Source organism: Xiphophorus maculatus, chromosome 18 (assembly GCF_002775205.1).
Source record: "Xiphophorus maculatus strain JP 163 A chromosome 18, X_maculatus-5.0-male, whole genome shotgun sequence".
Lineage (NCBI taxonomy): Eukaryota > Metazoa > Chordata > Actinopteri > Cyprinodontiformes > Poeciliidae > Xiphophorus > Xiphophorus maculatus.
In genome coordinates this window covers 5,422,253-5,447,534 of record NC_036460.1, presented here as the reverse complement: position 1 = coordinate 5,447,534, position 25,282 = coordinate 5,422,253, and the positions used below count along the sequence as shown (strand labels likewise).

At 40.8% G+C, this 25,282-nt stretch overlaps 5 non-coding genes and 2 pseudogenes across 5 annotated transcripts; all 7 read left to right on the top strand.

Annotated features, from left to right (window-relative positions):
- Positions 1-3,997: 3,997 nt before the first annotated feature.
- Positions 3,998-4,184, top strand: LOC111612098 (annotated as a pseudogene).
- Positions 4,185-10,300: 6,116 nt separating this feature from the next.
- LOC111612097 lies at positions 10,301-10,486 on the top strand (annotated as a pseudogene).
- An 11,509-nt stretch (positions 10,487-21,995) lies between these two features.
- On the top strand, positions 21,996-22,158 carry LOC111612095. Its single transcript, XR_002754402.1, has one exon. It is a non-coding gene; the product is annotated as a U1 spliceosomal RNA (small nuclear RNA).
- Positions 22,159-22,534: 376 nt separating this feature from the next.
- On the top strand, positions 22,535-22,606 carry trnad-guc. Its single transcript has one exon. It is a non-coding gene; the product is annotated as a tRNA-Asp (tRNA).
- A 1,105-nt stretch (positions 22,607-23,711) lies between these two features.
- On the top strand, positions 23,712-23,874 carry LOC111612094. Its single transcript, XR_002754401.1, has one exon. It is a non-coding gene; the product is annotated as a U1 spliceosomal RNA (small nuclear RNA).
- A 376-nt stretch (positions 23,875-24,250) lies between these two features.
- Positions 24,251-24,322, top strand: trnad-guc. Its single transcript has one exon. It is a non-coding gene; the product is annotated as a tRNA-Asp (tRNA).
- A 681-nt stretch (positions 24,323-25,003) lies between these two features.
- On the top strand, positions 25,004-25,166 carry LOC111612092. The gene has a single exon (XR_002754399.1). It is a non-coding gene; the product is annotated as a U1 spliceosomal RNA (small nuclear RNA).
- Positions 25,167-25,282: the final 116 nt, after the last annotated feature.

Sequence of the window (25,282 nt, the reverse complement as noted above, 5' to 3'; positions counted from 1 at the left end):
ACAGCAACCAACCGGGGACTTGGAAAACCCAAAGGAAGAAAAAGAAAAAGGTAAAGACTGATGTTGACTAATAGACGCACCACAGACTCCACCACCTTAAGAGGACATTTTATCACTTCAAATCTCAACAGTCAATAGTAGAGGTTTAAATGACACAGTAAAATGCCAAACTGTTTTTGATTACCTACATAACAGCGGAGGGGACCTTTTTCTACTACAGGAATGTGCTGTACCCTTCATGGACAATTATGCAAAATTTCAAAAAAGATGGACATTTGGACAGTCTGTATGGTCAGGAGATAATCAAAACAGATCCACAGGGGTAGTGGTGTTGTTTAATAATAGAGCACTTCAGGTAGAGAGAGTAGAGAATGTAATGGAGGGTAGAGTTTTACTAATAGACATTGATAAAGGCGGGTGTAAAATCAGATTAATTAATGTATACGGGCCGACAGACTTACGAGAAAGGGTAACTTTACTGCAAAATCTCCAGCCCTACATATGTAGTGGGAGGCATGTAATTGTGGGTGGGGACTTTAATTGTGTATTAGAAAAAAGAACTGGTAACTCGGCTAATTGTTCGGAGAACAGAAGTGATTCAAGCTCTCATGTATTAGATAATTTGATCAACGATTGTAAACTTACCGACGTATTTAAAACCCTCTATCCAAGAGAACCGGGTTTCACTTGGTCAAATGGAAGAACATTCTCAAGAATAGATTATATACTGACATCCCCCATGATTATACCAACTGCATGTTCAGTGGACCCGGTTCCCTTCTCTGACCACCACAAACTAACAGTTTCAATTAACATAAGAGATTGCCAAAAACCAAATGTTGGTGTGTGGAAATTGAACATAAGTTTATTAAATAATGAAAAATTAGTATCAAAATATAAATACAAATTTAAACAATGGATGACACTAAGCCCTCTATTTGAAACTGTCGGTGAGTGGTGGGAGGAGATAAAAGATAGGACGAAAAGGTTTTTTTGCAAGGAAGGAAAGAGGATAGCAGGAGGAAAAAGGAAGTGGCAAAGGAGAAACCAAATGAAACTGCAAAGATATTATAACCTTTTGAAGGCAGGTTTCCAAGTCAGTGATGAAATAGTGAAACTTAAAAAGGAAATGATGACAGAAATGAATGAAAAAAGCAAAGGAATATTGGTTCGGAGTAGAGTACAGCATCTAGAGGAAAACGAGAAGTGTACTAGGTATTTTTTTTAGAAAACTTTTTAGATCTCAACAATCGATTAATACGCTGATTAATGAAAATGGAGAACTAAACGATAATAAACAAACTAACTCTGAAATCTATGAGTTTTACAAGAAATTATATGAAAGCAAACCGATGGAAGAGGAAGAGATGTCCCTTTTCCTATCTAAGTTGACCAATAAACTAACAACAAAAGAGAGAGAGAGCTTGGATCAAGAAATAACAATCGACGAAATAACAAAGGCCATGCAGAACAATAAGGCACCAGGCCTGGATGGGTTGCCAAAGGAGTATTATGTCACCTTCTGGGAACTCTTGAAAGGACCATTACTTTTAGTTTATAAGGAAGCCTTTAAAGAAGGAATATTACCAAACACTATGAATCAAGGTATGATTTCCCTGCTATATAAAAAAGGCCCACAAACAGACTTAAAAAACTGGAGACCTTTAACTCTACTGGGAGTAGACATAAAAATATTATCAAAAGCTTTATTTTTTCGCTTAAAAACTGTTATTTCGAATATAATAGAAAAAGAACAGACTTGTGGAATACCGGGAAGAAAAATGACAGATAGTTTAGCACTGATCAGAGATACTTACACATATTGTCAAGAGAGGAAACTCCCGTTGTCCATTTTAGGAATAGATTTAGAGAAAGCATTTGACAGCGTTAATCACAGGTTTTTAGAAGAAATATTGCGTCACTTTAACTTTGGTAGCGGTTTTATAAAATGGATAAAGATTCTGTACAACGAATGCAGCAGCGTCGTGGTAGTGAACAGGAAAGCAACCCCACCTTTCACAATAAAAGCAGGAGTCAGGCAGGGCTGCCCACTGTCTCCTTTGCTGTTTATTTTAGCCATGGAGCCTTTAGCATGTGCAATAAGACATAACGAAGCTATTAAAGGAATAATTCCTCCAGGGAACTATGGAAAAGATATTAAACTAACTATGTACATGGACGACCTAACTCTTTTACTACCAGATAACAATTCTATACAGGAAAGCTTAAAGATAAGCGAAAGATTCACAGCAGCATCAGGAATGAAGATTAACAAAAATAAAAGTGAGATATTGTGCAGCAACTGGAAAGAGTCGAGGGAAAATTGGGGATTGATAGAAAAAGGCGACACAATAAAAGTTTTAGGCGTCCAAATAGGGAAGAACATGGAAATAGACAACTGGGAGTCAAAATTGCCTAAAATTCAAGGTAAATTGCTGCAATGGAAGGACAGAGAATTATCATTAATTGGCAAAGTGTTAGTGATCAAGACAGAAGTTATATCAACTTTAGCCTTTTTAGCGGCAACCTTTCCATTACCACACAAAATAATGGCAACAATTCGGAAAATGATGTTTCGATTCTTATGGGGAAGTCAGCATGAAAAACTAAAAAGAGATATCATGTATAGACCTTTGAACGATGGAGGGAGGAATGTACCAAATATAGGGATAAAATTTAAAGCAATGTTTATAACACCGATCCTAAAGGTCTGTTTAAATGTGTGTCCCGAGCCCATCTGGGCCCCCTTAGCCAGAATTTGGCTAGGAGGGCGAGTATTAAAGGCATGGAATAAGAGGATCACTCTACACACACCCTTCTCCGATGGGTATCCTGCAATTTTTAATATAGTAGTCCAGGCACTGAAAGGTGGTATAAAAGAAATTGCACCAGAATTTATTAAAAGAATAACAGTAGAAAGTAAACTATCTCCCTCTGCCAGGTTGACGCCAATCGAGAAATTGAAAGAAGAGGATGTTAGAATAACATGGAAAAATGTTAATAATAAAAATTTGACCAATAACCAGAAGGACTTGGCGTGGCAGATCGCCACCCAATGTTTACCCACAAGGGATTTTTTGTACAAAAGGGACTGTGTAACAAGCCCTAAATGTCCCAGGCTCAGATGTGGGGACAATGAGACAACAAAGCATTTGTTTTGGACATGTCCGATAGTTAGAAAAGTTTGGTCTTTAATGGCACCATGGCTGAATAATTTGTGTAGGGAGGAGCTAAATTATGAAAAGATAGCCTATGGTTTGTTAAAAGATGGTGGGGGGAAAAATGAACTGTTGTGGTGGATTGTAATTAATTGCGTAAAAGAAGCAATTTGGAAATCAAGAAATAATTTAATCTATAAAAATTATGAGATAACGGAAATAAATGTTATAAAGATAGCAGTTTCATTGGTAAAAGACTATATTTGGAAAATGAGTTGTGGGAAAAAAAGGGATGATGAGGTTTTGGTATGGAAAGTGCCGGATGGACTACAGAATATGGTTAGATAATTATTTATATATTTCCTTTCTTTTGTAATCTGACATGAAAGATCGTCCCCCCCCACCCCCCTTGTTATAATTTCCCCTTTGTGTCAATGAAATGATGTACAGGTAGTAATATAAGATTGAAAAATTTGTTGAAAACTGTTTGCACGGGAAAAAAAAAAAAAAAAAAAAAAAAAAAAAAAAAAAAAAAGGATCGCTCAGTTTGGTCTCTAATGGCACCATGGCTGAATAATTTGTGTAGGGAGGAGCTAACTTACGAAAAGATAGCCTATGGTTTGTTAAAAGATGGTTTGGGAAAAAAATGAACTGTTGTGGTGGATTGTAACTAATTGCCGGATGGTCTACAGAATATTGTTAGATAATTATTTATTTATTTCCTTTCCTTTTTAATCTGACATGAAATATCGTCTCTCCCCCCCCCCTTGTTATAAATTCCCCTTTGTGTCAATGAAATGATGTATAAGTAGTAATGTAAGATTGTAAAAATTTGTTGAAAACTGCTTGCACTGGAAATTGTATGTTAAGAACCAATAAAAAACTTCTTGAAAATTGAATTGGTTCACCCAGGGTGAGGCTCAGCCATTGCACTCCGGTTGTGCTGACCCCTGCGAATTCCCCAAATGTGGGAATCTCGACTGCATTATTTCTGGTAGTGGGGGACTGCGTTCGCGCTCTCCCCTGATTCACTGTTAATGACAAATATAAACATGTAATACTGAGCCATTCTGAGTTCATTTCTGACACATTATGGATACAATGTAGCTAACAAAAGAAAAGCTTTAGAGTCCCCGCTTCCTGACTTCGTTTTTGGTTTAAAACAGAGCAAAATGGATCACAGCGAGTACGGTAACGGAACAGATCTTATGGACCTTATAAGACTTCTCTTATAACCTTGAGGATTTACCTGGTGTCGAGGAGATCCACATAACTCACTATCTGGAGCTGCAGACTTCATATTACATGAGGAGCCCGATGGAAGGAGCAAACTTGTGGAGTGAAAGGACGGAGAATGACGGACAGCTTGGCCTTGATTAGAGATGGTTACCTATATAGTCAGGAAAGGTAACTTTCAACAGCTATTTTAGGGATTGACTTAGAAAAAGCGTTTGACAGTGTAAACCATAAATTTTTAGAAAGAATTTTAGATCATTTTAATTTTGGAGAAACATTTAAAAGATGGATAAGGACTTTGTATAATGAGTGTAGTAGCGTAGCGGTAGTGAATGGGACCTTAACTCCCCCTTTGGCTATTAAAGCAGGAGTGAGACAGGGCTGCCCACTGTCCCCGCTGTTATTTATAATAGCAATAGAACCATTAGCATGCGCTATTAGGGAAAACAAAATGATCAAGGGAATAACACCACCTGGTAACGAAGGTAAAGACATAAAATTAACGATATACATGGACGACCTGACGCTTCTGTTAGCAGATAATGCTTCTATGTACGAGAGTTTAAAGATAAGTGAGAAATTTACAAGAGCTTCAGGAATGAAAGTTAACAAGCAAAAGAGCGAGATTTTATATATAAATTGGAGGGAAATAAGAGATAATTGGGGCTTAATAGAAAAAAAGGATACAATAAAGGTTTGGCTCGGCCTTCGGTGTCCAGTGAATAGTGCCTATGAATTAAAGGACGAAGATGGAATCAGAACAGGAGGGAAACGTTTCTTTGTTCAATTAAAAAAAGATCCTACTACAGGTGAGACCCATCATTTGCCACCGGTCATACAGCTGGGTGCAATTAGGGGCTTCGTGTTCTACCCGGGCCAGCCGAAGGTTTGCCGTAGGTGTGGTTCTCAACAGCATCTCTCTGCTGAATGCAACAACATTTAACATTGTAGAGCAAATGATCACTCGACAAAAGCGTGCCCACTCCCTGTGAGCTGTAACCTCTGTGGAGAAGGAGGCCACGCCTTTAGATCATGCCCTAAATCATACGCAAATCGAGTCAAAGTGGCTTCCTTACAAGAAACAGAAATGATATTAAGTTTGGGAAATAGTTTAATTCAAGAACCAGCCCTTCCTGTGAGGAGACCAGAGGAGAACCAGCAGCAGGAGAGTATGGAGGAACGAGAGAAGGACGAAGGAGGACAAGGCCCCCTCGTCTCCAGCAGACCTTCTGCAACCGAACTTCTGACATCTGAGGAAACGGAGACGGTGCCCGACAGAACGGATTCAGCGACGACGGAACGGATGAAACAACAGGAATCAGAGGCCATCCCCCATCAGGAGGACACGCCACAGAACATCACCCGCGGAGTGACGGTAGGAGAGTGTGGAGAAATGCTGGACCTAATGATGAGGAACTTGGCACAGCTACAGCCGAAAGTAGCACTAGATGCAGACACTGAAGGATGTAGCGCCCCGCTGTTTTTAGAGGACGAAACTCCCTTGGAGGGAATCCAACCTCTTATTCCAGGTTGATTTTCCAGACCAGCTAATCTCTCGAAAGCGCTCCCAAGCCCCCTCTACGGACTCTTCAGGGGGACCAGACATTGAAAATTGGCCGGTAACTTCGCAAAACCCGACCCCCTTCCTGGAGGAGGAAAGTTTGGAGGCCTTCTCGGGAGTCACCCAGCTGAGGGCGGGTGAGCAAGAGGCGGAGGACAGCAACCAACCGGGGACTTGGAAAACCCAAAGGAAGAAAAAGAAAAAGGTAAAGACTGATGTTGACTAATAGACGCACCACAGACTCCACCACCTTAAGAGGACATTTTATCACTTCAAATCTCAACAGTCAATAGTAGAGGTTTAAATGACACAGTAAAATGCCAAACTGTTTTTGATTACCTACATAACAGCGGAGGGGACCTTTTTCTACTACAGGAATGTGCTGTACCCTTCATGGACAATTATGCAAAATTTCAAAAAAGATGGACATTTGGACAGTCTGTATGGTCAGGAGATAATCAAAACAGATCCACAGGGGTAGTGGTGTTGTTTAATAATAGAGCACTTCAGGTAGAGAGAGTAGAGAATGTAATGGAGGGTAGAGTTTTACTAATAGACATTGATAAAGGCGGGTGTAAAATCAGATTAATTAATGTATACGGGCCGACAGACTTACGAGAAAGGGTAACTTTACTGCAAAATCTCCAGCCCTACATATGTAGTGGGAGGCATGTAATTGTGGGTGGGGACTTTAATTGTGTATTAGAAAAAAGAACTGGTAACTCGGCTAATTGTTCGGAGAACAGAAGTGATTCAAGCTCTCATGTATTAGATAATTTGATCAACGATTGTAAACTTACCGACGTATTTAAAACCCTCTATCCAAGAGAACCGGGTTTCACTTGGTCAAATGGAAGAACATTCTCAAGAATAGATTATATACTGACATCCCCCATGATTATACCAACTGCATGTTCAGTGGACCCGGTTCCCTTCTCTGACCACCACAAACTAACAGTTTCAATTAACATAAGAGATTGCCAAAAACCAAATGTTGGTGTGTGGAAATTGAACATAAGTTTATTAAATAATGAAAAATTAGTATCAAAATATAAATACAAATTTAAACAATGGATGACACTAAGCCCTCTATTTGAAACTGTCGGTGAGTGGTGGGAGGAGATAAAAGATAGGACGAAAAGGTTTTTTTGCAAGGAAGGAAAGAGGATAGCAGGAGGAAAAAGGAAGTGGCAAAGGAGAAACCAAATGAAACTGCAAAGATATTATAACCTTTTGAAGGCAGGTTTCCAAGTCAGTGATGAAATAGTGAAACTTAAAAAGGAAATGATGACAGAAATGAATGAAAAAAGCAAAGGAATATTGGTTCGGAGTAGAGTACAGCATCTAGAGGAAAACGAGAAGTGTACTAGGTATTTTTTTTAGAAAACTTTTTAGATCTCAACAATCGATTAATACGCTGATTAATGAAAATGGAGAACTAAACGATAATAAACAAACTAACTCTGAAATCTATGAGTTTTACAAGAAATTATATGAAAGCAAACCGATGGAAGAGGAAGAGATGTCCCTTTTCCTATCTAAGTTGACCAATAAACTAACAACAAAAGAGAGAGAGAGCTTGGATCAAGAAATAACAATCGACGAAATAACAAAGGCCATGCAGAACAATAAGGCACCAGGCCTGGATGGGTTGCCAAAGGAGTATTATGTCACCTTCTGGGAACTCTTGAAAGGACCATTACTTTTAGTTTATAAGGAAGCCTTTAAAGAAGGAATATTACCAAACACTATGAATCAAGGTATGATTTCCCTGCTATATAAAAAAGGCCCACAAACAGACTTAAAAAACTGGAGACCTTTAACTCTACTGGGAGTAGACATAAAAATATTATCAAAAGCTTTATTTTTTCGCTTAAAAACTGTTATTTCGAATATAATAGAAAAAGAACAGACTTGTGGAATACCGGGAAGAAAAATGACAGATAGTTTAGCACTGATCAGAGATACTTACACATATTGTCAAGAGAGGAAACTCCCGTTGTCCATTTTAGGAATAGATTTAGAGAAAGCATTTGACAGCGTTAATCACAGGTTTTTAGAAGAAATATTGCGTCACTTTAACTTTGGTAGCGGTTTTATAAAATGGATAAAGATTCTGTACAACGAATGCAGCAGCGTCGTGGTAGTGAACAGGAAAGCAACCCCACCTTTCACAATAAAAGCAGGAGTCAGGCAGGGCTGCCCACTGTCTCCTTTGCTGTTTATTTTAGCCATGGAGCCTTTAGCATGTGCAATAAGACATAACGAAGCTATTAAAGGAATAATTCCTCCAGGGAACTATGGAAAAGATATTAAACTAACTATGTACATGGACGACCTAACTCTTTTACTACCAGATAACAATTCTATACAGGAAAGCTTAAAGATAAGCGAAAGATTCACAGCAGCATCAGGAATGAAGATTAACAAAAATAAAAGTGAGATATTGTACAGCAACTGGAAAGAGTCGAGGGAAAATTGGGGATTGATAGAAAAAGGCGACACAATAAAAGTTTTAGGCGTCCAAATAGGGAAGAACATGGAAATAGACAACTGGGAGTCAAAACTGCCTAAAATTCAAGGTAAATTGCTGCAATGGAAGGACAGAGAATTATCATTCATTGGCAAAGTGCTAGTGATCAAGACAGAAGTTATATCAACTTTAGCCTTTTTAGCAGCAACCTTTCCATTACCACACAAAATAATGGCAACAATTCGGAAAATGATGTTTCGATTCTTATGGGGAAGTCAGCATGAAAAACTAAAAAGAGATACAGTATCATGTATAGACCTTTGAACGATGGAGGGAGGAATGTACCAAATATAGGGATAAAATTTAAAGCAATGTTTATAACACCGATCCTAAAGGTCTGTTTAAATGTGCGTCCCAAGCCCATCTGGGCCCCCTTAGCCAGAATTTGGCTAGGAGGGCGAGTATTAAAGGCATGGAATAAGAGGATCACTTTACACACACCCTTCTCCGATGGGTATCCTGCAATTTTTAATACAGTGGTCCAGGCACTGAAAGGTGGTATAAAAGAAATTGCACCAGAATCTATCAAAAGAATAACAGTAGAAAGTAAACTATCTCCCTCCGCCAGGTTGACGCCAATCGAGAAATTGAAAGAAGAGGATGTTAGAATAACATGGAAAAATGTTAATAATAAAAATTTGACCAATAACCAGAAGGACTTGGCGTGGCAGATCGCCACCCAATGTTTACCCACAAGGGATTTTTTGTACAAAAGGGACTGTGCAACAAGCCCTAAATGCCCCAGGCTCAGATGTGGGGACAATGAGACAACAAAGCATTTGTTTTGGACATGTCCGATAGTTAGAAAAGTTTGGTCTCTAATGGCACCATGGCTGAATAATTTGTGTAGGGAGGAGCTAACGTACGAAAAGATAGCCTATGGTTTGTTAAAAGATGGTTGGGAAAAAAATGAACTGTTGTGGTGGATTGTAATTAATTGTGTAAAAGAAGCAATTTGGAAATCAAGAAATATTTTAATCTATAAAAATTATGAGATAACGGAAATAAATGTTATAAAGATAGTAGGTTCTTTGGTAAAGGATTATATTTGGAAAATGAGTTGTGGGAAAAAAAGGGATGATGATGTTTTGGTATGGAAATTGCCGGCTGGACTACAGAATATAGTTAGATAATTATTTATTTATTTCCTTTTTTTTCTAATCCGACATAAAATATCGTCCCTCCCCCACCCCGCCTCTTTGTTATAATTTTCCCCTTTGTGTCAATGAAATGATGTATATGTAACCCTGTCCGTGTGAGACGACACCTCGCTGTTCCTTAGACTCTGCGTTGTGTTTTCTTTAATGGTGGTTGTCGGAAGGAAACTTGAGGCATAAATCGGACCCACACGGCGGTTGAGATCGTGGTTCAGACCGTTTATTCGGACCAACCGACAGCGCAGCGGCTTCGCCTTCAGAATTCACAGCAAATACTGCGTGTCAATATAAGTCTCATTAACGCAGTTATTATTATCATTCTTTTCTTTTTTTGTTTAACAGATACAGCATATACTAAAAAAAAGAAGAAAAAGACAAAACGATACAAAACTAACCACTTGGACATCAAAAGCAACACCCGGCCACATTGAGGAGCTGGCGGTCAGCCCTGCTTACCTTCAGAATTCACAGCAAATACTGACCGTTGTACTGCCAGCGCACCGTAACAGACGCCAAGTACGGTGTCCTTCAACGGACACACTTCACCGACTTCCACAACTAAAAGAACAAATCTAACATTTTGGTGGCATCTGCTGACATATTTAAGCCACTGCCCTACATATACGTAGTAATGTAAGATTGTAAATTTTGTTGAAAACTGCTTGCACTGGAAATTGTATGTTAAGAACCAATAAAAACTTCTTGAAAATTGAATTGGTTCACCCAGGGTGAGGCTCAGCCATTGCACTCCGGTTGTGCTGACCCCTGCGAATTCCCCAAATGTGGGAATCTCGACTGCATAATTTCTGGTAGTGGGGGACTGCGTTCGCGCTCTCCTCTGATTCACTGTTAATGACAAATATAAACATGTAATACTGAGCCTTTCTGAGTTCATTTCTGACACATTATGGATACAATGTAGCTAACAAAAGAAAAGCTTTAGAGTCCCCGCTTCCTGACTTCGTTTTTGGTTCAAAACAGAGCAAAATGGATCACAGCGAGTACGGTAACGGAACAGATCTTATGGACCTTATAAGACTTCTCTTATAACCTTGAGGATTTACCTGGTGTCGAGGAGATCCACATAACTCACTATCTGGAGCTGCAGACTTCATATTACATGAGGAGCCCGATGGAAGGAGCAAACTTGTGGAGTGAAAGGACGGAGAATGACGGACAGCTTGGCCTTGATTAGAGATGGTTACCTATATAGTCAGGAAAGGTAACTTTCAACAGCTATTTTAGGGATTGACTTAGAAAAAGCGTTTGACAGTGTAAACCATAAATTTTTAGAAAGAATTTTAGATCATTTTAATTTTGGAGAAACATTTAAAAGATGGATAAGGACTTTGTATAATGAGTGTAGTAGCGTAGCGGTAGTGAACGGGACCTTAACTCCCCCTTTGGCTATTAAAGCAGGAGTGAGACAGGGCTGCCCACTGTCCCCGCTGTTATTTATAATAGCAATAGAACCATTAGCATGCGCTATTAGGGAAAACAAAATGATCAAGGGAATAACACCACCTGGTAACGAAGGTAAAGACATAAAATTAACGATATACATGGACGACCTGACACTTCTGTTAGCAGATAATGCTTCTATGTACGAGAGTTTAAAGATAAGTGAGAAATTTACAAGAGCTTCAGGAATGAAAGTTAACAAGCAAAAGAGCGAGATTTTATATATAAATTGGAGGGAAATAAGAGATAATTGGGGCTTAATAGAAAAAAAGGATACAATAAAGGTGTTAGGAATACTAATAGGGAAAGACATGGAAACGGAGAATTGGAAAGTTAAACTACCAAAAATCCAGGGGAAGTTGATGCAATGGAGAGACAGAGAATTATCCTTCATAGGTAAAGTATCGCTTCTCGGCCGAGACAGCGGTCCCCTCCTTTGGGTGGTGATAGCGGTAGTCTTTGTGACTTGGCTGTTACCACTGATTTAGAGGTTCAGTAAATTTTGTTCCCGGTTGAGATATTGACCACTAAGTAGTGGAAAATATCTTTTACCTTTTAAGGTTTGTATTTATTGGTGTCTTAACTATTTATTGTTTTTAGTAAAGGTTTTAAACCTTTAACTGGTGGTGCCTCCACCATGGCGGCTAGCCATGCCGGCATGCAGAGGCACCACAGTGTTCGATTTTTATTTAAGGAAAGAGAAGACGAAAATAGAATCACGAGATTGGACTTTTCCAGGAAGCTGGTTCAACAGGTGCTGAAGTTTCGGCCAGATGACCTGAATTGTATCCTTACCCTGCCTTTCAACAAAGGATATGATGTAAGTTTTTGCTCTGCCGCACTTCTCAAGGATTTTTGGACACGGTTTGAAAATGCTAAGACCCAGTTTTCAGTATTTGATGTCGAGAAACTGACTGACAACTCCCTGAAAACGGTGATTGTCAGGATGTTCAATGAGACCGTCAGTGCTGAAGACATCTGTATGTGGCTGGGTAGATACTGCACTGTGAGAGGCCAGGCTATGAAGGTGCGGGATGTGGACGGCATCTGGAACTGTGCTTGGCGGGTCCCCATTAAACAATGGGAAGACCCCCAAGGCTTCCAGGGCCTGAAGCATCTCCCCTCAATGACAGTCCTGGGGGAGAACAGAGGCTACATTCACTATCAAGGCCAACCCAAACTGTGTCGGAAGTGCGGCGAGCATGGTCATCTGGCCGAAACTTGTGAGAAAGTTTTCTGCGGTAAATGTCGAGAAGTGGGACACACGTTTGATGAATGTACGAACGGGCGGAAATGTAATTTGTGTGGTGGACAGGATCATTTGTTCAGAGACTGTCCCAAATCGTTCACGAATAAACTGAAAAAAGGAAAAGAGACGCTAACGGAAACGGCTAATGAGCAAGTGGACACAGCTGGGTCGGAAAATTCAAATCTCCCACCAGGTCCTCTGATTGGAGGAGAGGGCGGGAAGCGGGGAGGGGAAGGAAGCCCCCCCCCCAGACATCCAGTGAGGGGGGGGAGATGCTAACCGTGGATTCCTGCTCACATCGGTGTGGTAGGAAATGAATTGGCGGATAGTTTTGCTAAGGGAGCCTCTAATAAGGAAATTGTTGAGTTAAATATTAAAATAAGTAGGAATGAGATAAAAAGTGTTGTTAAGGAGTACATGAAGGAAAAATGGCAAGAACAGTGGGATAGAGGAGAAAAAGGGAGATTTTATTATAAAATTCAAAAAAGGAGCCGGTGGACGAAGGAGCCGGCGCTCCACAAACAGAGGACCCAGCAGCAGCGGCCTGGCTCTCCGGGTGAGGCAGAAGGGAAGGAGCTTCAGGGCGGGGATCCCCTCTGAGAACCAAGCGCTGTTTGGAAGGTCGGGACGGCCCGGACATTGGAAGGAGTCACCCCGGTCCTGCTCAACTTTTAACACACAGAGATTTTGTATTTTATATTCTTGTTCTTAGCTTCTTTTAGTCTAAACTGATGAAATAGTAAGTTTTTTAAAGAACATGAAAATTTCTGTATTATTGTAATATGCAATGTTTTTAAATGCTTCAAGTAACAATAAAAATTTTCGAAAGAAAAAAAGAAAATTATATCCACCCTGGTTTTTCTTGCATCAACTTTCCCGATGCCTCATAGAACAATGACAGCAGTTAGAAAAATTATGTTTGGCTTCCTTTGGGGAAGCAGACAAGAGAGACTGAAAAGACAAATTATGTATAGACAATTAGAAAAAGGGGGGAGAGAGGTACCAGACATAGGAACAATATTTAGAGCTTTGTTCATCACACCAATCTTGAGCGTGTGCCTGAATTTATCTCCAGAACCGTCATGGGCCCCTTTTGCAAGATTCTGGTTGGGGAGGAAAGTTTTGAAAAGTTGGAGCAAAAGAGTAATTTTGCATAAGCCCTTTGCAGATAGATACCCTGCTATGTTTCAGATGGACCGGTTACCCCTCCGTGATAAACCCTGATGTTTCCAGAAAGCAGCAAAATGCTAATAAGTAGCAAAATAATGTTCCAGTTCTGATGGGGAAGTGTGAAGGATTTACCCTCCATAACAGCTGCTGCTGTTCTATATTCTAATTTATCTGGTAAATCTATTGCTTTTGTTTGGAGGAAGTAACTTGCGTTGTTTAATATTTTTGTTTTAATCATTCTCTCCTCTCTTTGAGGTCACCTGGTCGTGTGTTGCCATGGAAACAGCACTGACGAGGACCAGGTGTTTTCAATCAGCCTCACTGGGGAAATCCGTTGTTTGAGAGGGAGGGGAGACGTTTTTGGATTTTGTTTGGGCCCAGATTGTTTTTGTTTTAGTTGTAATTATGTAAATATTTTTCTAGGAATATAGTTTAACACAAATGTTTTTTTTCTACCTGGAAATGTAAATGTTGTCTCCACCCCTTGATTAGTCCTGGTAGGGACTAAAAGTTTAAAAGCCAGGTGGTTTAGAGCGACTGTTGTTTCAATGCTGTGAGCTGGAATGAAATGTTTGAAGAACTGCATAAAGAAAAAAACTCTACAATTTCTGGATTCCGTCTGATTTTTCATCGCAAACCAACAGGAAGCCAACTAGAAAAATTAAAAAGAGAAACAATGTATAGACAACTAGACAGAGCAGTGCCAGACATAAGAACCAAATTCAGAGCAACGTTCATAACTCCAATGCTAAGAGCCTGCTTAGGCCAGCATCCAGAACCTATTTGGGTCAGGTTTTGGCTGGGAGGTGGTGTGCTGAAGGCGTGGGACATGAGGGTTGTTTTACACATACCCTTCACAGATAAATATCCTTCTATTTCAAAACAGTAGTTAAGTCACTGGGATGTGATTTAAAGGAGATCACGCATGAAACCATTCAACGAACTAAAGTAGAGTTCGTTTAATGGTTCTAAGCATTTCACAACCCCCCCCCCCCCCCCCCCCCCCCCGCAACACCAGTGGATAAGCTGAATAAAGATATGGGTTTTTTTTAAAAAAAAAACATGGAAAATATTAAACATTTTTTTTAATGTTCATGAAGACTTAGCCTTGCAAATTGTAAATAATCGCTGGTACAGTTTCTCCTGTACAAAAAGGCCCTCGTGGGTCAACATTGGTTGGCAATCTGCCAGGCCGTTTTTATGAACGTTTGACAAATTTTTATTAACGTTTTTCCACATTTTTTATAACATTTTCTTCGTTCAGTTTGTCAACTGCAGTCAATTTATCCAAGGGGTAACTTATTCTCTATTGTTGTTCAATTGTTTCTGGTGTAATCTCCTTAGGCCTCATTTCAGTGACTGGACTACTGTTTTTATTTATCTGAAAATGTGTGTAAAACCACCTTCAACACCCGACCTCCCAGCCAAAATCTGACACAAGGAGGCTGGTCTAAACAAGCTCTTAAAATTGGTGTTATAAACATAGTTTTAATTTTAACTCCTATATCCGGCACATCTCTCCCTCCTTCGCCAAGCGGTCTGTACATAATGTCTCTTTTTAATTTTTCTTGTTGGGTTCCCCATAAAAACTGAAACATGTCATGAAGTGCGGTAGGAGGTGGTGAGGCAGATGCTGAGGACCCAGGCTGGTGTGAGGAAAATAATGATTTTAATGAGGAAAACACAAATCCAAAAAACCAGGCAGCACAGCTGAGTAGAAGGCTAAGGAGCAACACTGGTAGCAACTGGTCAACAAATGGACAGCAGCGACAGACTGGTGCAACATAAGGAACACAGGTGGGATTAAATACACAGAGGGTAATCAGGGAACGAGACACACCTGGGAACAATCAAGGGGTAGACAGGACAACACAGAGACTCAGAGACACAGAAAGGGGGGGTTCCCATTCACCATCACCACACTGCTACATTCATTATATAAGAGCTTTATCCACCTTTTAAACGTGTCTCTGAAATGGAGCTGTAATAATATGGCTTCTAGAAACTTATGGTTGACGCTATTAAAGGCTTTCTCTAGATCAATCCCCAGAATAGAGAGAGGAGATTTTCTCTCCTGACAGTAAAGATAAATATCTCTGATCAGAGCTAAACTATCTGACATTCTGCATCCTGGAATCCAGCAGGCTTGTTCTTTATCTATTAAGTTCAAAATGGCTGACCGTAAAAGGAAAAATGGAGCCTTTGATAGTATTTTAACATCGACTCCTAACAAAGTTAAGGGTCTCCAATTCTTCAGGTCATTCTGAGGACCTGTCTTATATAATAAGGTGATCATACCTTGGTCATGGCCCCAGGCAGTGTGCCTCCATTAAAGGCTTAAGAAGTAGAGGGACTTTTAAAAGATCCCAAAAGGTAAAATAATATTTTTTGGCAAGCCGTCCGTTATGCTCCACTCGAAACTTGAACACAGGTATGACGAGAATCCCACGAACACCAGGGATTACCACTGTACTTAAATAGGCTGAACACATGATTGTGAACACAGGAATCTCAGGAGGCTCGGGGGGGGAAAAGGTCTCAGGAACAGGGGAGTCGGGAAACTCTGGAACAGGGTAACTGGGAAACGCTTGAACAGGAGTGTCAGGACACTCTGGAGCTAGACGGTCGGGCAGTGGAGGTGGACCGAGAAAACAACCAGGGGCTGGAATCACCGGCGGCTCAGGTCGCTGTCCTTCCTGACGGAGGTGGCGGCGAGGACCGACACTGGGGGGTGCCTGAACCAGCCTCGACCCCCAAAAACTCTCTTGATCGAGATTGGCGAGAGCCTCACTACAAGCCCTAGCCTCCCCATTAGCTCTCTGCCGTAAGCCTCTGCGCCTTTGTGGTGGGATTCTACTGTCATGTGCTGTCATCATGGAAGACGTGGGGAGAGGTCAGCAGGTAGGAAAATAAGGTTCTTCTTTATTTACACAACTCAGGTAATGCTCCACTCGAGACTTGAACACAGGTATGACGAGAATCCCACAAACACCAGGGATTACCACTGAACTTAAATAGGCTGAACACATGATTGCGAACACAAAACAAGCGGAAGGGGAGGCCAGAAGGAGAACAAAAACATTTCCTGACATTCAGAGCTTTTGCAGTCAGTAAAGAGTTTTAAAAGAGGAAAATCTCCGGGCTCAGATGGACTCCGTTTAGAATTTTATTTAACATTTTGGGACATTTTAGGAACTGATTTAATCATCGTTTTTACTGATTTTAGTAAACTAGACACACTCCCGGACAGTTTTAGAACAGGAATAGTTACACTTTTATACAAAGATAAAGAAAAACAGATCTTAAAAACTGGAGACCCATCACCCTTTTAAAAGTCAATTGCTAAATTTTTAGTAGACTTTTAGCAGCCAGGATGCGTCGAGTGTTGGGGGATCTAATCCACCCGGATCAAGCCTGCACGGTGCCGGGAAGGAGGATCACGGACAGCCTGATACTGATCCGAGACACCATCTGTTTTGCGAGAGACAGAAACATTCGGCTGATAGTCCTAAGTCTAGATTTCGAGAAAGCGTTTGATCGGGTCTCACACCAGTACCTCTTTCAGGTACTGCGAATAATGGGTTTTCCTGGGAGGTTTCTTAGCGTGGGTGGGACTGCTGTACCGAGACATCTCCAGCAGATTCATGGTTAACGGGTTCCTGACAAAAGCAGTGAAAGTGAACTGCGGTGTCCGTCAGGGTTGTCCGTTATCCGCCCTTCTCTATGTGGCCTGCATCGAGCCGCTGGCGCAGATCTTGAGAAGGACCCACAGATTTTAGGTGTAACGATACCGGGGAGTGGAGGGCAGGAAGCTAAATGTCTTTTATATATGGATGATTTTAACATTTTATGTACTGATCTTTTATCAGTAGACACAGTTTTTAAATTAACGGATTGGTTCAGCAAAGCATCGGGTTCAAAAATAAACAAAGAAAAAGGCAAAAGCACAATTTTACGGACCATGGAGAAATAGTGAAAAGACAGGACTGCAGTTTCAGGGAACACAAGAACTAAAAATACTGGGTGTAAAATTTGACAACAATGGGGGAGGAGAGACAAATTGGACAGAAAAAATCAGGAGAGTAAATCAGCGTTTAGGATTGTGGGGACTAAGAGCACTGAAGGCAAGATTTTAATAGTCAAAGCAGTGATTTTACCAGTGTTTTTATTAACCAGTTCTGTTTTTATTCCTCCTAGGAGAGATCTTAGAGCTGCAACGAGCCATTTTTTATTTTCTTTGGGGCTCCAAATGGGAAAGACTGAGGAGAGAAATCATGAAGAAACCAAAGGAGAAAGGAGGAAAAGGAGTCCCAGACCTGCACTTGTTTTTAGGCAGCCTTTACACCAGCACTCACCTCAAACAAGCCATGAACATCTCCAGTAATCACAAAACAAACACAATGACCAGATTCTGGCTGGGTTCATATTTAAGAAAATTAAAACTGGTTAAAAGTGATTTTAAAACCCCAGTAGCTTTTAACCTGCCACCGGCATACGCTTTTATACGGACATTTTTAGAGCATTTTAAACTGGAAGGAGAAGCGAGCAAGATTTTAACTAACCATCGGTTTATTATTTCTGATGTTCAGGACCGGGAACCAGTGACTCCAGTGCGCGGCCTCCAGTATGGAGACGCCTCCACCGTTTGGCGCAACGTGAGCCGTCCCGTCCTTCCAAACAGACTCCAGGATGTCATGGATGGTGGCTCATGGGATCCTCCCGGTCAGAGCCGTTAGGCACTCCCGCGGCATGTCTGCGACGTCCATCTGCCCCCGACCCGGTTGTGGCGCGCCGGAGTCGGTGAGGCACCTGCTGTGGGAGTGCAGCGCTGCTGTGGACCTGTGGGCGAAGGCCGGCTCCTTGCAATTCCCACACTTGCCAGCAAGGGAGGTCCTCGATGTACAGCTAGTGCTGTATGGGGTGAGCCACCAGACAATCCCGAAGAAGGACTTCGCTGAAATGTGGCTCACCCTACCCACCATCAAAGTCGCCATTTGGACCTCCAGAAACTTGCTAGTAAGCAGGCGCAGGCAGATGCCCCCCGTGGCTGTGATCCGGATGGCGGCAGCGAGAAGAAAAACATCCAGAGATGCAGGTGGCGCGCCAAGGACACAGCCACCAAGAAGAATCGCCTGCGCCTCCGTGGACGAAGGAACCGGCGCCCCACGAACAGAGGACCCAGCAGCGGCGGCCTGGCTCTCCGGGTGAGGCAGGAGGGAAGGAGCTTTGGGGCAGGTTTCCCCTCTGAGCAAAAGCACTGCTTGGAAGGACGGGACTGCTCCGGTCTTCGTAAGGCAGGGGTGCTCAATAGGTCGATTGCTGGAAGGTTTTGAGATGATCTCGGCAGTAGGTGACAAACTGAACGCCGCCAGGACGCTGAGACCAGCACTTCCTCTTCTGACGCACTTATTGAAATATTCACTAAGATCCTAAACCTTTGTAGCTTCATTAAAGAGTAATAATTTTTCTTTAAAATCAACAAAACCTGTAAAAATGTATATTCTCAGTAATTACTGTTTCAACAAGGTGTTGTTTTTTACCTTTGTTTACCTTTGCTGTGGCGCATCAGCCGCTGTAGTTTCTAAACGTTCAATACACGACAAAACTTGGACTAATGGGCTCTTTGCACCTGCCGCGCAGACGTCACAACCACATGCGCAAATGCAGCTCTCTTTTTTCGCTTTGAGTTACCATGACAGCTAGAAAAGACAAGGTCTTATTTCAGACGCAAATAAAACAATACTATGAACATTGCTGTCTTCCTAATATAATGGGCTTTTAAGGTTTCATGGATTTCCAAGGGATCCTGAATTAAGAAGAGGATGGCTTGTAAATATTCGGCGCTACCAGTTAAAGCTAACGCAGCACAGCAAAGTTTACAGCCTTCACTTCACTCCGGATCAGCTTCTTCAGCCTAAAGCAGAAGGTAAAAGAGCCTCCTGTGTTATTTCCATGGAATCACTTCTGTATTCAGCCTGAAAGAGAGTTTATGGGAACCAGAGAGCAGACCAGAGCCAGACAGCAGAGCAACTGATCCGCCTGTAAACACTGCTGTAAACACCGTCCTGCTTCACAAGAAGCATGCAAAACTAATAAAGCGAAGTAACACGGAGACCTTAAGGAACACGGCCATATTTTTCTAAAAGCAACAACTGAACCTGAACAGTCAGCTGAACTAGAACTCCGACACCAGAGCTGCTCTACTGTTAAGCTATGGGCTTGTTGTTCCTCAGGCTACAGAAGCAAAAAACCCGAACCGTAAAATCCCCGTTACTTGGTCTCTGACACTAACGACAATAAACGCAGGTAATATACTTGAAAACAAGGTAAAAATATTGTCCGTTAATGAATGATGAAAAATGTTTAGATACTTAAATAGCACATTTTTACAAGAAAAATGTCTAGCATAAGCTAAAGCTAATGTTAGCCACAAAGTTTAAAGAAAGTAAAACTCACCTTCGTATCTGTGTGTAACGAGGCGAACATCTTAAAACCTTTCTCCAGTTTACTTGTCCGGGCTTCGGATCGATGTACATCATTAATTGTTACCTTGGACAAGCCCCGCAAACACCCAGTGGAAAGCACCATTTTCAATAGATCGAAACGATTGAACCGCTTTTCCCCGAACGCGGCAGCTGAGGTGCAAAGAGCTCATTGGCTTCTTCTTCTTCTTCTTCTTCTTTTCCTTTTTTATGGCGGTTGGCAAACAACTTTTAGATGTGCATTACCGCCATCTACTGGAATGGAGTGTGGAGAGCCCATTGGCTCCTTCGTTTGTGAGTATAAGTCATGGACCTTACCAGAGGGGCCGCTTTTCATTGGCTGATGCCCATTCTACGTGGTCACGTGCGCGGCCATCTCACAAACACCGTTAGCTTCCCGTTAGCTAAGTACAGCATAATGGCAGAACTGATACAACTTCTACACCTTGAAGCCTGTCTGCTACACAGTCTTACGTTAGCTAAACAGATCAATATGGAATGTGTCTGTGTCTGACATACACTAAAGATTTTATTTTAGCAGAAAAGGCTTTGGACTAAACTGTTACTCGTGTTAGCCACGTTAGCACCAAGTACAGCTAGTCAATCAACCATCGCTGTGTTCAGGGAAGCGCTGATTAATAATCGAGAAATAAATATCAAGCCTGGAAACTTGATATCGTAACGGACTGAATGTTATGTTTTTACCGTAATCTTTGCTCGTCTTGCGGGGCGCAGGCGGTTGCCACGGTAACAGGTGTGCTTAAGCTACAAAGAGAGAGAGAGAGAGTAAAAAGGTAGGAGTGGTTTTGAGTTGATCACCTGTTCGGGTTATTTTACCTTTGTTTACCTTTGCTGTGGCGCATTACAGCCGCTGTAGTTTCTAAACGTTGGACTAATTACCTCGTTCGTTTGTGAGTTTACGTCATTCACAGCAAACATCAAATAGAACAAATATATTTCATAAAATTTTAACAAACAAATGGCTTCTACCACGATAATTATGTGAAATTAAATTAATTATATCCCAACTTCAGAAGATTTGCCTTTACAGAGCTCTTTGGTTCCTCCTATCAGTCTACTGCTTCTCATATTGAGGTCAAAGTTCAGATCTACCATAACTGACTGACACCTGCTGGCCTCAGGTTTGCAACCAGCTTGTGACTGAGAAACCAGTAACCTCCTCCCAGTGACAGAGTCTCACTGAGGAAGAAACTGCATTGGGTTTTCTATCACTGTAATATTTCTGCTTTAACTGTGTAATAGAGTGGTTTGTTGCCCCTAGTGGTAGAAATACAGATATACCTGTTCTAGGTATAGTTCTTAGTAGGCCAACTATTTAGGTGGGGTTAGCCAGAAAAACAGTACTGTAGTAGTTGTTCTGTTCCTGCGTTCCACCATTAAAAGGACTTTGTCTCCACATTCCCTCTGCTTGTTCTTTCCAACCCCAGAATATCACAAACTGTCTATTTGTCGATGTTTAATTTACCATTTTTATGTCTTTGTGTCATGAGGTAGATCTCAGCCGGCTGACGAGAGAGAAAGTAGATCTTGGTCTCAAAAAGTTTGGGCTCCCTTGTCGTAAGGAGTCACCGCGGTCCTGCTCAACTTTTAAACATACAGAGATTTTTTTTTATATTTCCTTGTTCTTATCATATTTTAGTTTAATAAGATACAACAATAGAATACAACAATTCTAGAGTTGTATTTATTAAAAGAAAAGTTAAAAAAAATTCTGTATAACTGTGCAATGCCATGTTTTAAAATGTCTCAAGTAACAATAAAACATTTTGAAGCTTGAAAGTATACAATTTTAAAATTTCTCAGTTTCTTATTTTGAATTTTTCATATTTTTTATTTTTTCTCTCCAGATCTGACTGTGTTTAGTTAAATGTTAAATCCTAAAGTGACTCATGGAATATTTAATTTCCCACCGTGAGTCAGAACCAGATGTGTGAAGTTGCTAATCGTCAGCCAGAGGAATGAACGGCATACTTACCTGGCAGGGGCGACTCCATGATCCTGTAGGTGGATCGCCCAGGGTGAGGATCAGCCATTGCACTGCGGCGATCTGACCTCTGTGAATTCTCCACATGGGAGAATCTCAGCTGCACAATTTATGGTAGCGGGGGACTGCGTTCGCGCTCTCCCCTGGTACTAATGTCAAATGATAAATTTCTTTGTTTTGAAAGTTAAAAATTTCAGTTTTTCTCAAAGATTTGAGATCAATCTTGAAATCTGAGTGGAAATTAACTACTCCTATTTTGATTATTTCAACCTTTATTTGCTGTAATACGCCACTGTAAATATGAGACATAATCTGAAATAATCCAGCTGCTCCACCTACTCCCAGTGCTTCCAGTATAAACAACCAATCAGAGCCAGGAGGTGGGGCTTAACGCTGTCAATCACTCATGTTTGTCCTGCTAAATTTGCTAACAGAAAAACATCTTACAGTTACAGTGAAACCGTTTATCCACAGCCATTTGTGGCTATGCTAACTAGCTTAGCATAGCCACTAAGCTAGTTCTCCTCGTTAGTATAGTGGTGAGTATCCCCGCCTGTCATGCGGGAGACCGGGGTTCGATTCCCTGACGGGGAATGAAGTTTGTTTCAGGTCCCTCTTGAAAATGAGATCTAGATCTCAACGGGGTTTACCTGAATAAATAAAGAATTATATATATAATTATATATATATTAGCATTCATGTCAGGCTATGCTAGCTGCAACGTAGCAAAGAGCAAAGGGGGAAATTAATCTCAAATATTGAGATGGAAATTTCCAAGTTTTCTCTAGAAAATTCCTGAAATTAGAGTTTGGAACGTATAAAATTTCCTTGAAATACCCGTCATATTTCTGAGATTAATCTCTAATATTTCTGAGGTTTTTTCTAGACAAATCCTGAAGATGAAAGTTGAAAATTTGCTAGAAAAAACTAAATTTCCACTGGAATATTTTCTCCATCTATAGAATAATCTTAAACTTTCAGTTTTTTCCTGTTTGTTTTTCTAGACAATGTCTTATTTTGAAAAGCTGACTTTCATTTCTTAAGAACACAAACTAATAATCTCTGAAGTTTTTTACTAGTCTTATGGATTCTCTCTTTTCCTCCGTCTCTTCTAGCCTCTTTTATCTGCTTACACGCACACGCTGCAGCTTACTTAACCATGTTCATGTGTGACTGCCGGCAGTCATATGTAAACAGACTGAACCTGATTAGACTGGACTTTAGGGAGGGAACAGATTGCAGACAAGAATAAAAGCTAAACTCTACAATCTTTGGCTCACCTGGTTCCGTCCATAAGGTGCTCAGTGACCCGGCGCTGGACGGTAACTCTGTATCTGATCCATTTCTAGCATGTTTGGCTCGTAACGTTTGACAATCTTTCGGCATTAAAGCCTGTTTTTATACGTAACCGAATCTCATTATTTCTCAAGGTAATTTACACCGAGGGGTTCTGGTCGGGTCCTGAAACTGGTAAACGGACCTGGTGGAGCACAGAGACAAAAATGGATGAACTCAAACACTAGAAAACTTCTGGGATTAATTTCAAAATTTCTGAGTTTTTGTATAAATGTTTTATTTCTCTGAGTTTCTGATTGTGTTTAGTTAAATCCTAAAGTGACTCAGCGAATATTTAATTTCCCACCGTGAGTCAGAACCAGATGTGTGAAGTTGCTAATCGTCAGCCAGAGGAATGAACGGCATACTTACCTGGCAGGGGCGACTCCATGATCCTGTAGGTGGATCGCCCAGGGTGAGGATCAGCCATTGCACTGCGGCGATCTGACCTCTGTGAATTCTCCACATGGGAGAATCTCAGCTGCACAATTTATGGTAGCGGGGGACTGCGTTCGCGCTCTCCCCTGGTACTAATGTCAAATGATAAATTTCTTTGTTTTGAAAGTTAAAAATTTCAGTTTTTCTCAAAGATTTGAGATTAATCTTGAAATCTGAGTGGAAATTAACTACTCCTATTTTGATTATTTCAACCTTTATTTGCTGTAATACGCCACTGTAAATATGAGACATAATCTGAAATAATCCAGCTGCTCCACCTACTCCCAGTGCTTCCAGTATAAACAACCAATCAGAGCCAGGAGGTGGGGCTTAACGCTGTCAATCACTCATGTTTGTCCTGCTAAATTTGCTAACAGAAAAACATCTTACAGTTACAGTGAAACCGTTTATCCACAGCCATTTGTGGCTATGCTAACTAGCTTAGCATAGCCACTAAGCTAGTTCTCCTCGTTAGTATAGTGGTGAGTATCCCCGCCTGTCATGCGGGAGACCGGGGTTCGATTCCCTGACGGGGAATGAAGTTTGTTTCAGGTCCCTCTTGAAAATGAGATCTAGATCTCAACGGGGTTTACCTGAATAAATAAAGAATTATATATATAATTATATATATATTAGCATTCATGTCAGGCTATGCTAGCTGCAACGTAGCAAAGAGCAAAGGGGGAAATTAATCTGAAATATTGAGATGGAAATTTCCAAGTTTTCTCTAGAAAATTCCTGAAATTAGAGTTTGGAACGTATAAAATTTCCTTGAAATACCCGTCATATTTCTGAGATTTATCTCTAATATTTCTGAGGTTTTTTCTAGACAAATCCTGAAGATGAAAGTTGAAAATTTGCTAGAAAAAACTAAATTTCCACTGGAATATTTTCTCCATCTATAGAATAATCTTAAACTTTCAGTTTTTTCCTGTTTGTTTTTCTAGACAATGTCTTATTTTGAAAAGCTGACTTTCATTTCTTAAGAACACAAACTAATAATCTATGAAGTTTTTTACTAGAAAACCTCTGGGATAAACTAACATTTCTGAGTTTTTCTAAGTTTCCTATTTTGAGTTTTTATATAAATGTATTATTTCTGAGTTTCTGATTGTGTTTAGTTAAATCCTAAAGTGACTCAGCGAATATTTAATTTCCCACCGTGAGTCAGAACCAGATGTGTGAAGTTGCTAATCGTCAGCCAGAGGAATGAACGGCATACTTACCTGGCAGGGGCGACTCCATGATCCTGTAGGTGGATCGCCCAGGGTGAGGATCAGCCATTGCACTGCGGCGATCTGACCTCTGTGAATTCTCCACATGGGAGAATCTCAGCTGCACAATTTATGGTAGTGGGGGACTGCGTTCGCGCTCTCCCCTGGTACTAATGTCAAATGATAAATTTCTTTGTTTTAAAAGTTAAAAATTTGAGGTTAATCTTGAAATCTGAGTGGAAATCTGAGTGGAAATTAACTACTCCTATTTTGATTATTTCAA